Genomic DNA, 15,172 nt, shown 5'->3' on the forward strand with positions numbered 1-15,172 from the left:
TTAACGTTGCGTACGTATCTGAAGAACAGACTGTCCGAAATATCACAGGCATTGTGGTAACTCTGATTAATTCGCAGTGTATAATTCATCAAGGCCATGGACTCTATTAACAGATACTGAACATCGAGTGTGTTCTGTTGGCTAATTTTATTTGCTTCTCCTCTTTCATTTGTATCTACTGTAAAAGTATAAATTAATTTTTTGTTTTTAATATATTAATTATTACTGAGTATTGCACATTTTGTACAGTGAAGTACTGTTTGGCTTTCTGTTTTTTTAGTAGGATAAATTCATTACCTGATTTTAATATTTTTGAATATTACTCCCTTTACTCTGTGCGGCTGCGCAGTCACCGTCAGTTTAAATTACTCGCCATTGTCTGTTACGGTTGTATGTCGTCAATAAATTCTTGTCATTATTTAGACTATCCAGGAACTACATACATTTTTAACAGGTTCCGCAGGCTCTTGAGAAGACGAGTACAGCGCTATAACGATATTACCCCATTCAGACCTGAGTGTTTCCTGGAGGAAAAATTTTTGTATTTATGTGGTAATGCTCTAAGGTGATTTTTTATGACTTTAGATGCAAGATTTATACAAAAACAATATCTAATTTCAAAAAATACTTTGTTCACTGGTCTCCATTTTATGGACTAAAACAACTAATTACGAAATATTCTGTATTGTAATAAATAATAAACCGTGCTAAATAACATTAACAATATTCAAATAGACCGTGGACTTTAGCGCACACACCACATCCTTGTGTTTTGGTGGTCGTGAGATGCTGCACGCTGTCACGAGCTGCTGCGCACTGCTCCACTGGCTTGCAGATATTTTCATAGCGATGACCAACAGATGGCAGCATTTGCGCGTGATGAAAAGTTTGAACATTCAAAAAAATGTGTACCTCAGGTTTCCATAGGAAGAAAACATTTCTGTTGTATCTAAGACACAAAAACTGTTAATGCACACAATTGTAGCCACCGAGTTTGAAACAGGTAATTTTAGCGTTGAAACTTTTTGCAAAAGTACAGGAGGAATATGCTAAAATTAATGGCAGGGCGCCCGAGTCGGCTATGCGGCTGGAAGTTTTATACACTAATTGAATGCTAGTAAATCACAGTTAGTTTGGTTTATTACCAATTGGTGTATCTTTGGAAACAAATATAATGAAAATTATCTGTTTATTGCGAATATCTAGTTTTTGAGACGTTTGTATTCCTTTTTGCCTGCTTCACTTACTCCAAAGAAAGCAGGTGTTGACAGATGTGAAAATTACCGAACTATCAGTTTAATAAGTCACAGCTGCAAAATACTAACACGAATTCTTTACAGACGAATGGAAAAACTAGTAGAAGCCAACCTCGGGGAAGATCAGTTTGGATTCCGTAGAAACACTGGAACACGTGAGGCAATACTGACCTTACGACTTATCTTAGAAGAAAGATTAAGGAAAGGCAAACCTACGTTTCTAGCATTTGTAGACTTGGAGAAAGCTTTTGACAATGTTGACTGGAATACTCTCTTTCAAATTCTAAAGGTGGCAGGGGTAAAATACAGGGAGCGAAAGGCTATTTACAATTTGTACAGAAACCAGATGGCAGTTATAAGAGTCGACGGACATGAAAGGGAAGCAGTGGTTGGGAAGGGAGTAAGACAGGGTTGTAGCCTCTCCCCGATGTTGTTCAATCTGTGTATTGAGCAAGCAGTAAAGGAAACAAAAGAAAAATTCGGAGCAGGTATTAAAATTCATGGAGAAGAAATAAAAACTTTGAGGTTCGCCGATGACATTGTAATTCTGTCAGAGACAGCAAAGGACTTAGAAGAGCAGTTGAATGGAATGGACAGTGTCTTGAAAGGAGGATATAAGATGAACATCAACAAAAGCATAACAAGGATAATGGAATGTAGTCTAATTAAGTCGGGTGATGCTGAGGGAATTAGATTAGGAAATGAGACACTTAAAGTAGTAAAGGAGTTTTGCTATTTGGGGAGCAAAATAACTGATGATGGTCGAAGTAGAGAGGATATAAAATGTAGGCTGGCAATGGCAAGGAAAGCGTTTCTGAAGAAGAGAAATTTGTTAACATCCAGTATTGATTTAAGTGTCAGGAAGTCATTTCTGAAAGTATTCGTATGGGGTGTAGCCATGTATGGAAGTGAAACGTGGACGATAAACAGTTTAGACAAGAAGAGAATAGAAGCTTTCGAAATGTGGTGCTACAGAAGAATGCTGAAGATTAGATGGGTAGATCACGTAACTAATGAGGAAGTATTGAATAGGATTGGGGAGAAGAGAAGTTTTTGGCACAACTTGACCAGAAGAAGGGATCGGTTGGTAGGACATGTTCTGAGGCATCAAGGGATCACCAATTTAGTATTGGAGGGCAGCGTGGAGGGTAAAAATCGTAGAGGGAGACCAAGAGATGAATACACTAAGCAGATTCAGAAGGATGTAGGTTGCAATAGGTACTGGGAGATGAAGAAGCTTGCACAGGAAAGAGTAGCATGGAGAGCTACATTAAACCAGTCTCTGGACTGAAGACCACAACAACAACAACAACAATTAACATTTCAAAAATTTTTGCTTTCTGAACACTTGAGCGAAACACAGTCTCTGATTTCCAAAGGTTGTGTTATTGAGAAAAGCGCGGGCAAGCTATAGGCAACAGTGGGGTCGCATTGCAGCCTTGCGAAGAAGCAGTTGTGGAGTCTTGGAGAGAGAGGTCGTCTCATCATGGCGAAATGAGCAGCTTGCACAACCGAGGTTCCGCTCAGAGATTTCCATTCGAGATGTTCCATGACGTGTAGCCTGAGGATGTAGGATGATTTTTAAAACGATTTTATAAAGAGACTTTACTTCGAAACGAAGGACTGAATATCGAAGCATTTCCTTTGCCATGTATAGATATTTTACAAAGCGTATCCCCACTTGTTCGGTAAAATTTGCATTGTCACACCTTGTGCTTCTACGTGAACAATACATAATAATTTTGTGAAGAGAATCAAAAACTAATCTGCTAAAACAGTGACTTAAATAAAAATAACAATAAGAAGGAAAACTGCCGTGCAGTCATTTATTTTAGATCATCACTTGCAGTGTAGTTGGAGTACAGTCAAGTTATCCATTGCAAGAATCTGTTGTAAGAATTTTTGTAGTGCCTAAAGGAACATTTTTGACAAAATATTAGGAACCGTTTCCAATTAGTGAAATTTCACGTAAATTCAACACGTAACAGTTAGTCATTCTGAGTAACGTTGAGAACTGTCCTTTTATGCAATCTAATTTACAGACTGTCAGATGCATTTTAGAGTAATTAAAATCACATTCATAAAAAGTAACTCCCCCCCCCCCATGAACCATGGACCTTGCCGATGGTGGGGAGGCTTGCGTGCCTCAGCGATACAGATAGCCGTACCGTAGGTGCAACCACAACGGAGGGGTATCTGTTGAGAGGCCAGACAAATGTGTGGTTCCTGAAGAGGGGCAGCAGCCTTTTCAGTAGTTGCAAGGGCAACAGTCTGGATGATTGACTGATCTGGCCTTGTAACAATAACCAAAACGGCCTTGCTGTGCTGGTACTGCGAACGGCTGAAAGCAAGGGGAAACTACAGCCGTAATTTTTCCCGAGGGCATGCAGCTTTACTGTATGATTACATGATGATGGCGTCCTCTTGGGTAAAATATTCCGGAGGTAAAATAGTCCCCCATTCGGATCTCCGGGCGGGGACTACTCAAGAGGATGTCGTTATCAGGAGAAAGAAAACTGGCGTTCTACGGAGCGGAGCGTGGAATGTCAGATCCCTTAATCGGGCAGGTAGGTTAGAAAATTTAAAAAGGGAAATGGATAGGTTGAAGTTAGATATAGTGGGAATTAGTGAAGTTCGGTGGCAGGAGGAACAAGACTTCTGGTCAGGTGACTACAGGGTTATAAACACAAAATCAAATAGGGGTAATGCAGGAGTAGGTTTAATAATGAATAGGAAAATAGGAATGCGGGTAAGCTACTACAAACAGCATAGTGAACGCATTATTGTGGCCAAGATAGATACGAAGCCCACACCTACTACAGTAGTACAAGTTTATATGCCAACTAGCTCTGCAGATGACGAAGAAATTGAAGAAATGTATGATGAAATAAAAGAAATTATTCAGATTGTGAAGGGAGACGAAAATTTAATAGTCATGGGTGACCGGAATTCGAGTGTAGGAAAAGGGAGAGAAGGAAACATAGTAGGTGAATATGGATTGGGGGACAGAAATGAAAGAGGAAGCCGCCTGGTAGAATTTTGCACAGAGCACAACATAATCATAACTAACACTTGGTTTAAGAATCATGAAAGAAGGTTGTATACATGGAAGAACCCTGGAGATACTAAAAGGTATCAGATAGATTATATAATGGTAAGACAGAGATTTAGGAACCAGGTTTTAAATTGTAAGACATTTCCAGGGGCAGATGTGGACTCTGACCACAATCTATTGGTTATGACCTGTAGATTAAAACTGAAGAAACTGCAAAAAGGTGGGAATTTAAGGAGATGGGACCTGGATAAACTGAAAGAACCAGAGGTTGTACAGAGATTCAGGGAGAGCATAAGGGAGCAATTGACAGGAATAGGGGAAATAAATACAGTAGAAGAAGAATGGGTAGCTTTGAGGGATGAAGTAGTGAAGGCAGCAGAGGATCAAGTAGGTAAAAAGACGAGGGCTAGTAGAAATCCTTGGGTAACAGAAGAAATATTGAATTTAATTGATGAAAGGAGAAAATATAAAAATGCGGTAAGTGAAACAGGCAAAAAGGAATACAAACGTCTCAAAAACGAGATCGACAGGAAGTGCAAAATGGCTAAACAGGGATGGCTAGAGGACAAATGTAAGGATGTAGAGGCCTATCTCACTAGGGGTAAGATAGATACCGCCTACAGGAAAATTAAAGAGACCTTTGGAGATAAGAGAACGACTTGTATGAATATCAAGAGCTCAGATGGAAACCCAGTTCTAAGCAAAGAAGGGAAAGCAGAAAGGTGGAAGGAGTATATAGAGGGTCTATACAAGGGCGATGTACTTGAGGACAATATTATGGAAATGGAAGAGGATGTAGATGAAGATGAAATGGGAGATACGATACTGCGTGAAGAGTTTGACAGAGCACTGAAAGACCTGAGTCGAAACAAGGCCCCCGGAGTAGACAATATTCCATTGGAACTACTGACGGCCGTGGGAGAGCCAGTCCTGACAAAACTCTACCATCTGGTGAGCAAGATGTATGAAACAGGCGAAATACCCTCAGACTTCAAGAAGAATATAATAATTCCAATCCCAAAGAAAGCAGGTGTTGACAGATGTGAAAATTACCGAACAATCAGTTTAATAAGCCACAGCTGCAAAATACTAACACGAATTCTTTACAGACGAATGGAAAAACTAGTAGAAGCCAACCTCGGGGAAGATCAGTTTGGATTCCGTAGAAACACTGGAACACGTGAGGCAATACTGACCTTACGACTTATCTTAGAAGAAAGATTAAGGAAAGGCAAACCTACGTTTCTATCATTTGTAGACTTAGAGAAAGCTTTTGACAATATTGACTGGAATACTCTCTTTCAAATTCTGAAGGTGGCAGGGGTAAAATACAGGGAGCGAAAGGCTATTTACAATTTGTACAGAAACCAGATGGCAGTTATAAGAGTCGAGGGACATGAAAGGGAAGCAGTGGTTGGGAAGGGAGTAAGACAGGGTTGTAGCCTCTCCCCGATATTGTTCAATCTGTATATTGAGCAAGCAGTAAAGGAAACAAAAGAAAAATTCGGGGTAGGTAATAAAATTCATGGAGAAGAAATAAAAACTTTGAGGTTCGCCGATGACATTGTAATTCTGTCAGAGACAGCAAAGGACTTGGAAGAGCAGTTGAATGGAATGGACAGTGTCTTGAAAGGAGGATATAAGATGAACATCAACAAAAGCAAAACAAGGATAATGGAATGTAGTCTAATTAAGTCGGGTGATGCTGAGGGAATTAGATTAGGAAATAAGGCACTTAAAGTAGTAAAGGAGTTTTGCTATTTGGGGAGCAAAATAACTGATGATGGTCGAAGTAGAGAGGATATAAAATGTAGGCTGGCAATGGCAAGGAAAGCGTTTCTGAAGAAGAGAAATTTGTTAACATCCAGTATTGATTTAAGTGTCAGGAAGTCATTTCTGAAAGTATTTGTATGGAGTGTAGCCATGTATGGAAGTGAAACATGGACGATAAATAGTTTGGACAAGAAGAGAATAGAAGCTTTCGAAATGTGGTGCTACAGAAGAATGCTGAAGATTAGATGGGTAGATCACATAACTAATGAGGAAGTATTGAATAGGATTGGGGAGAAGAGAAGTTTGTGGCACAACTTGACCAGAAGAAGGGATCGGTTGGTAGGACATGTTCTGAGGCATCAAGGGATCACCAATTTAGTATTGGAGGGCAGCGTGGAGGGTAAAAATCGTAGAGGGAGACCAAGAGATGAATACACTAAGCAGATTCAGAAGGATGTAGGTTGCAATAGGTACTGGGAGATTAAAAAGCTTGCACAGGATAGAGTAGCATGGAGAGCTGCATCAAACCAGTCTCAGGACTGAAGACCACAACAAAACAAACAACAAACAAAAAGTAACTTGCATGAAGAAGTTCACGTCCAGAAGTGCGGTTCTACTTCTATTCCAGATCAGAATCTGTAATCATAAGTTAACTCAGACAGTTTTTCAGATTTTTAGCGGGAAATTCAGTTAAGCACGGCTTCAGTGTACTGCCAAAAATACGTGCGGAACAAACGCGGCCAGGTAGGGCTCTCATGTCAGGTTTTACTGTTATGCGCAACAAGAATCGTCTTATAGGCCTAAGCTATTACCACAAAGCGTATTAGCTTTTGACCACATCTTTTACGATACAGATACAGGGTCAGCTGCGATTCTTGTAAACGAAACTATACACTGATTTCTAGCAGATCAGCAGAGGCTTAGGAAAACTATTTTAAATGTGCGAACTCACTCACGTTTAAGTGAACAGCTGGTGTCGAAACAAGTAAACAGTCGAAAAGTTTGAAACAACAGCGCAGCCTGGCATAAGAGTCCCATTTGGTGGTGTTTGCATCGTAATAGATGATTCCGGCAGCCTTTCTGTTCAATTGTAACATATTTCTCTGGCATTTTTGTAAGGAGGTTCAACGTCAACATTGACAAGCGTTAAAACGTCATCGCAAAACATATTTATTCTTCCTTACGTGTCTTGCTAGGTACCAGAATTTAAAAAAATTAAACATAGAACAAAAATAAGTGACGCTCCTCATATTTACGTTACCAAAGTGTGAGGAACGTAAGATACAACACCATTTTTTTTCGGCAGTGGTTCCAGATATGAGAGTGAGGTTTTAATTTCTGGCAAATGAGAATACGTGTTGGGGCACAGACACAGGGTGCTTCAATGATTTTGCCTCAAACGTCTAGGGGCGATAGATCACCTAATTGCCAAAAACTTTTGTTAGACAATATGTTCACTGACGCTTCCCTGCAACGTTAAGCGTCTTTTAGTATGGGTTTTGCGCCTCATAGGTGCCAGGTTCGAGGCACTCTGAAAAGCACGTACGAAAAGTTTATTGTTTAAAAACCAGTCAGTCTAGGCAGAGTTTAATGTGCTTCGAGAATACCTTTCTCCTCTCAGAGACAGTCATTCTTAAGGTGTACTTGCCGGAAATCACTTTATAAATTATCTGGTGTAGGTAGAATTTAGATCAGCACAGATGATTAGTAGACCATGCTAGTTCGGTGAAATCTCGTCGTCCCAGAGCCAGCGATTTCAATAAAAAGACGCCTAGCGTCGTCGGGAAGCGTCAGTGATTGTTTTACATCTAACAAAAGTTGTTCAGTGGACGTAATCTGTCATCCCTAGACATTTGATGCAAAGACTTTGAAACGTCTTGTATATAAACTCAAAACGTCATCACGTCTACAGGAGTACAGTTTGCAACAAATTGAGGAACAACTCACTTTGCTTACTTGGGGAGCTACATAGTCTTCATAAGTGCGATGACCGAATTTAGGAGCCGGTCGTTGCCGCCGACCGGTTCTAGGCGCTTCAGCCTGGAACCGCTCGACCGCTACGGTCGCAGGTTCGAATCCTGCCTCGGGCATGGATGTGTGTGATGTTCTTAGGTTAGTTAGGTTGAAGTAGTTCTAAGTTCTACGGGACAGATGACCTCAGATGTTAAGTCCCATAGTGCTCAGAGCCATTTGAACCATTTTTTTTTAGTCGGTTTGTTGCTCTTGCATCAATGCTGGATCTGAGCAAGCACGTCATTGGCCTTTTCCTCAAGTCTCGTCCTGGAGTATGCTGACACAATTACTATGATGTCATCTGAGTATACAACACCTTCAGTAGCATCTACCCATAACAAGGGATAAGTGCTAAAATTCCAGAACATTGGACCACTTGTGAAGCCTTGAGGACAGCCCTTGATAACCTCTTTGATTACCTTGTTCTACCCCGCAAGCCTTTGGACACTACGTCCACCAGAATAATCTACGAAGCTCTCATACAGATATTTGGGGGCCATGACATCTCAAAGGTGTGCGAATACAGCAGGCCACCAAAGGTTGATGAGCGCAATTTCTAACCTCGTTGTCGAATTTTATACAATCTGAAGAGCTGTATTAACCACCTTTTTCTGAATCCATATTGACACTGGTTTAGACCCAAGAGCTCCCTGTGCGCCTACAACCGATCACAGAGCAAACGTTCCTGAACTTTGGCGAAGACGCTTAATAAGCAAGTAGGTCTATAGCTTTTCGGTGATGCCAAATCTTTAGCCTTTCCCTTTTTAATGACTTCTGCTCTAGCTGTTTTCCATATCGCCGGGATCCTCCCTACTCGCACGCACCTCGGTTAGGAATGCTGCCAAACGTGGCACTATCAAGTGCCCTGCATCGCAGGTGTGTTGTGCAGGAAGTAGTGAAATGCATTCCAGGGGCTGTGTGTGCATATCGGCACAGCCGAGTGGAGAGAGTGGGGAGAAGGAAATGGATAGTGAGAGAGGGGAGGATGTGGTGGGCAGAGAAGAGAGGAGGTATAGACAGAGGGAGAAAGGAGGAGGAAATGGACACTTAGAGATGGACAGAGAGATTGGAGGGGGGGGGGGGGAGGTGGACAGAGAGAGGGGCAGAAGGAAGAAGATGCATGGAGATCGGGAGAGGATGAGATGTAGAGAGTCAGAGGTCTAAGGGGAGGTGTACAAACAGAGTGTATAGGGAGAGATGGACAGAGAGAGGGGAGGAGGAGATAGACAAAGTTAGGGGGGAGGAGGTGGGCAGAGTTGGAGGGGAGCAGTAGGAGATGAAGAGATGGACAGAGACAGGGAGTGGAGGATGTGGAAAGAGGTAGGGGTAGGGGAAGGACAGATAGAGGGGGAGGGGGAGCTGGGCACAGAGGGAGGAGGAGTAGGAGATTGTAATGTGACAACGTGCCGTCTAGTGAGTGCCAGGCATAGTCAAGGCACAACAGTAGAGAAAGTGGAGGCTTATGCCATCTGTAGGCCAGAACCGAAGGCAAAGCGGTAGTGCTTCCGCCTGGTGGCAACTAAATTAAAGAACGCTATGCGGAAGACAGTGTCTGGCATGTGCTGCATTCTGACAGCGAAATAACAAAAGAATTAAACTAAATAATATTGTTATGTGTAAAAATGTAAATGTAATATTTCTTTAATATATGAAAATGACTGTAATTGAATATTGTAATGCTATGCTATGTTTAATTGTAAATAGAGAACTTGGCGTAATGTAAAATAATGTTTAGTGGTGGGGGGAGTCCCCGAGAATGAGAACAGTGTACAGGTTGACGCGTAATATTGGCGATAGAAGTAAGTTGGCGTAGCTCTGAGGCAGAACAAGTGTTAAGTGGCTTAAAAGTGACTGCCGGTGTGTGCTACGGCAACGTTGCTAACAGACCATTTAGAAGTGAGCTGAAAACAGATATGGACTTCGTTTATCGTATGGCTACAAGCTAAATGGACACTAAGGCTTGTAAGATGCGGTATTTCGACGGAGATGGGCTGTGAGCGGCAAAATAGTACGGTTTCCCGCTCTGAGGTACATGGCACTGCATGGTGCAATGCTGTGTTAATTGCGACGAGTTGCTGGTGCCAACGGCGAGGTGTGAAGGCACCAGTAGCCGCATTCAGCGGCGTGTTGTGATCTCAATAACTGATAAGGTCCATTGGTGAGCTCACTTGGGTAGCAACGAACTTACAAGAATATTATTATGAACAGTGGTTGTTATAACGAGGCCATTACCAGTACATTTATATTTTGTGAATCAGTTTGTGTGATAGTGAAACCAAGTTCTCTACAGAGTGTAAAGTTTGGAAGCAACAATAATTTTGTAGTTTAAATTGCATTCCCCGAGTGTAATCAATTATTTAAAGGAAATAGCTGATTATTACCCTATATCCAGTGATTTCTATGTGCTGCAACATCAATGAAAAGTTATGGTGCGCGAGTATCGGCGTAGCTATATTACAAGAGAAAATAGTCGGAATTAACGGCGAAATGGCCAGCGACGCCGCTTCATGCAACGGATGCCAGGTACTATGCCACCTTAATTACTATCCAGCTCGATGTGGTGGCTTTTCAGTACATTGCCATAGTAAAAAATTACTCGGTTCCGTCCGAGCAACGTGATTCTCAATTAGTGACAAGCAGATCTATATTGTTCTTTAATTAATAGTTCAAGGAAATTCATGGCACCACAGTAGACATTGTGCCTTCAGCATTGTGCAAGCTCAATAACATTAAATTCAGTAATTACGATTTGTGTAGTTTACAGTAACCTAAAACAAGTTCAAGTGTTTATCATGTGTGTTTATGTATTGTGAAACGATTTCAGGCTGTGGTATTGTTTTAAATGAATAGTGTCCTCCTGCTAGGCAATATCAAACATACAGAATTAAGTGCTCCGTGTTCAGTCACTTCAAAGAAATTATCAGTGCTACTGATAATCAAACATAGACGTAAAAATAAGTTTTCTACGCGCCATTATCATTATTTATTCCAAAAATTCCGTGTAGTAGTTCGATCACCATAGGGTGTCTATTCAAAACTAGAGGGGGATGAGGTAGTGGAGAGAGAGAGAGAGAGAGAGAGAGAGAGAGAGAGAGAGGGAGGGAGAGGGAGAGAGTAGAGAAGATGGAAAGCGATAAGGAGTATGAGGAGATGGACAGAGAGATGGGGGAAAGAAGGATACAGAGGGGGACGAGGTGGAAATGGAAAAGAGAGGGTAGAGGTTGAAGGTCTGATCAATATATGTGGTGTAAACGTGCTGAGGCAAAGCCACATGTAAGTGGCTAGTGGTACTATAAACTTGTGTCACGATGGAACTGAGACTGACATTTTATCGACTTCTGCTAAGAAACTGATCAGAGGAGAGCTCCAAAACAGACTTTATTCTGAATCTCGCTTTCTTTACTGTTTTGATACACAATATACATCATTCTTTCTGTATATTGCTCACTCCATACCCTGTTGGGTACCAAGCCACGATAGTTCGCGCCCGGCATGCAAAGGAGGAGGAAAGAAACAAACATGAGACGGTATCGCGGTCTGAGCTTCGCGGCGCACACGCCAGGTGCCCTGTAACCGGACGAGAAGTTACGGTACTGTATGTATATCGTCGAGCCTCACGCAGTGCGCCAGCCTTTACAGCGGGCAATCGCTGCTGCGCCCATAACGTGTCTGCAGCGTGAATGCAGAGGTGGGCGGAGCGCTCGTAAAGCGCGTTCCGTCGCTACTATGCATGACCACCTCTCGCTAAAGAAGTCATTAGCAGGCCTTTACGGCGGCCCTGCACAACCAGTCGTCTGATGCATGAGCTCTTTACCACCCGCGCTTCTCCAGCAACAAAGGATGAGCAGCCATTCTCTGAGACATGTGCTTGACGTCAACTGGCGAACTTTACGAGCAGTGTGATTGACTTGCAACCAGCGTATCTCTGTGTGATTATTTGCTCGAGCTATATGTAAACAGTTCTTCACTGCTTTAGCCTATCAAATTTGTCTTGTTTCCGCTTTCAAGAGAGCGGCAGCTAATACTCATATGTTGCAAGATTTAGGTACTGAATCACGACTGTTCTCGTACAATGCTTCATCCATCTACAGTGTTTCCCAGGTAGACCAAAATCATTATCACTGAACCACTATATGATACATAATTCTTCCAGATTTAAATCTAGTTTTAAACTATGCAAAAAAAAGGAAGAAGAAAGGATGACGCGGGTTTAACGATGAGTTAATGTCGTGTTATTAGAGTCGCATTACAAGCAGAGACTGATCAAGAATGCTGTAGGAAATCATCCATGACCAGTTTAACGGAACCAATCCACGTCTTCGTCCTAAGTGATTTATGGAAATTACGGGAAACCCAAGTCAAGACCGCAGGACACAGATTATAAACTGTGATCTTCATGAATATGCGTCTAGTAACGTAAGCTCTGCACTAGTTTGGTCGGTACGGAAGTAGGAACAGTATGTCAACTGAATATTTGTATCACGCTTCAGATATACCGGGTGAGGAAACGAAGTGGTTTAAGACACTACCGGCGAATTAGAGATGAAACCACATCTGGCCGTCCTCAGTTAGCATCTCTTTCTGCTCCACTGCTAATGACTACGTCCCTGACGATGTTCTTAAACTCTTCCTTCTAAAGAAGGAGCTATGACAGGATAGTACAGTGGATAGTCATGATACCAATTGGCAAAACCTGTCTTGACAAAGCGCGGGGTACAACTATAATCAGTGATCACTGAGTTCATATGATGTTTCTTGCGAGATCTGTAGCCTCAGTCCGAGACGTATTTTGCATGTCCTGGAAACTGGAGGTTCCACCGGAAAATGGAGGCCTCCTTGAAGGAGTCAGATACGATGAAGTACTGATATGTCAGTAATCTATGACGTTAGTTCTGTCAGTAATCAAATCAAAGACTATATTGCTCTTGAATTTACATGGCATAACCTTTTTTGCAAGGGATGAGATACGTATAATATAGTAGGCGATGTGGCAGAGAGAAGGACAAGTCAATGACGTTAACAGTAAACCATTTCTACAAATTCATTTTTTGTCGATGAGGCCAAACTGACAATGCTTATAGAAGTTGAAAGCATTTTTATTTTCAGAAAGTATATGATCGTATACTAATTAATTCACCCGTGATACGTATTTATCATTGAACAGAATGTAATGAAAGATTTATTGGGTTGTAAATTAAAGTAAATCAAAACAAGTTATCTCGCTACTAAAACCGTACACAATTTACCAGTCTCAAAGTTTGAGCAGTGCTCATTTTACCATGTGTGGCATTTGAAGCATTCTATCCGGTCTTCTGAAGAAACGTCGACATGCGACTAATCACATTCGGGACGCCGAATTATACTTTTCTAGAAAGTTCTTCTTTCTTGCTTTAAACTTTCTTGTTTCACTTTGTATTCTAGCTTATCGGCTAGCACCTGTTTAATAGACACCTTATTAAAACTCTTGCTCTTTTACTTTCTTCGCACGTGATTTTTTTAGGCAATGGTTCAATATGAAAAATATTTTCACCATGTTTTGTCTTAGTGGAAGCACGAAACATTAGAGGTCCTAGGCCTTCATTCTGCTCTATCTGGGGTTCATCTTGGGAATCTTCAAGAGTTTTTGTTGGTTAGCTTTAGGTATTGTAACTTCAGCAGGAGAATCTTCTCTTTCGGCGTGCTCCGAAACAAGAACACTATCTATAGCTTCCATCGTAGCAACACTATCATAAGATTCATGTCCACGTCGTCTGAATTCTTTTAACCGTCTTTTGATCTGTTGCTGCTTTGAATGAAGCAGTGCTCAATAGTTTTTGAATTCATAAACTTGTCCCAGTCGGCTAAGTTAAGTCTTCAGTCTCGTGGAGTAGGGTTAACAAGAATACGACTTGAATAAATAGCGACTAGGAAACGCTTATAGGCTGAGGTAATTGGATATAACCAAGTATCTTACCTGTAATTCTACAAGAGCGCATCATGGACATCTTGAAAATTATAACATGGCAGGAAATGTACGCAATAACATACGCAAGGACTGCCGGCAGTTGCAGGTTTTACGGTCCCACAGTGTGACGCTTAAGTACGGTAGTATTCGTATGCTGGTGGTCCCTGACAGTATGAACTTAGACTAAGTGCTTGATCATCTTGTTCCTGTTCGTCATCTTTCCCCGGTCTCCTTTATAACTTAAGTGGCACAGTTATCAAAGAATTAAAAATCAGAATATATTTCCTAGACAGATGTAAATCGGTATAAAATATTTGTGTACGCAGGTAATAAAAGGGCGAATGCTGACGAAACGTGTCCAAGCAACTTTTCTCCATAACTCACTGCCACACAAAATGTGAAACATTCAGAAGAAGTGTTCGAAAGTCAATCGGCGGGTATGTAGATGATTAAGTTTGCAATTCTCTGCGACAGGTAGAATGTCAACCGCAGTGCATTAGTATTATTCTTGTGTAGTGTTGTTACAAGGTAAAGAAAGGATCGTGAACGACGTCAGATATTAAATAATCACTGTGAAGTTCACGAAGACGCTGCTGAGGCGACGTTATCAGTACCTGACAGTGTGTGTATGGGGCCTCTTTGTGAATCTCCATTTGGCCGGCTGATCGATCTCTGTAGTACCCGGATTTGTAGAGCATTCGAGTGTGGCCAGTGACGCAGTGTTGGACTGCACTGAAAAATGAAAGCAGGCATACACTTAACAGGATTCCAGTCGACTCGTGACCACCACAAGGGGCAATCGCAGTATTTTGTGCCAAGCACATCGTAACCCCTTCTCATCTGCGTCTGCCATTAGAGTACAAGAAATGGACCGTGTTTCTGCGCTATTCCTGATTACCATCGTTGGGGAATATGGTGGTGACCTGGAGAGAGGTCCTATTTGTTCAGTGTTCTGTAGAGGCACAGCGATGCTACACTGAAGAGCCAAAATAACTGGCCGCGTGGTGTGGCCGCGCGGTTTCAGACACCATGTTAAGCGTTGCGTGGCCCCTCCCGCCGGAGGGACGAGTCCTCCCTCGGGCATGGGTATGTGTGTCGTTCTTAGCACAAGTTAGTTTAAGTAGTGTGTAA

This window comes from Schistocerca americana, chromosome 2, assembly GCF_021461395.2.
Source record: "Schistocerca americana isolate TAMUIC-IGC-003095 chromosome 2, iqSchAmer2.1, whole genome shotgun sequence".
Taxonomy (NCBI): Eukaryota; Metazoa; Arthropoda; class Insecta; order Orthoptera; family Acrididae; genus Schistocerca; species Schistocerca americana.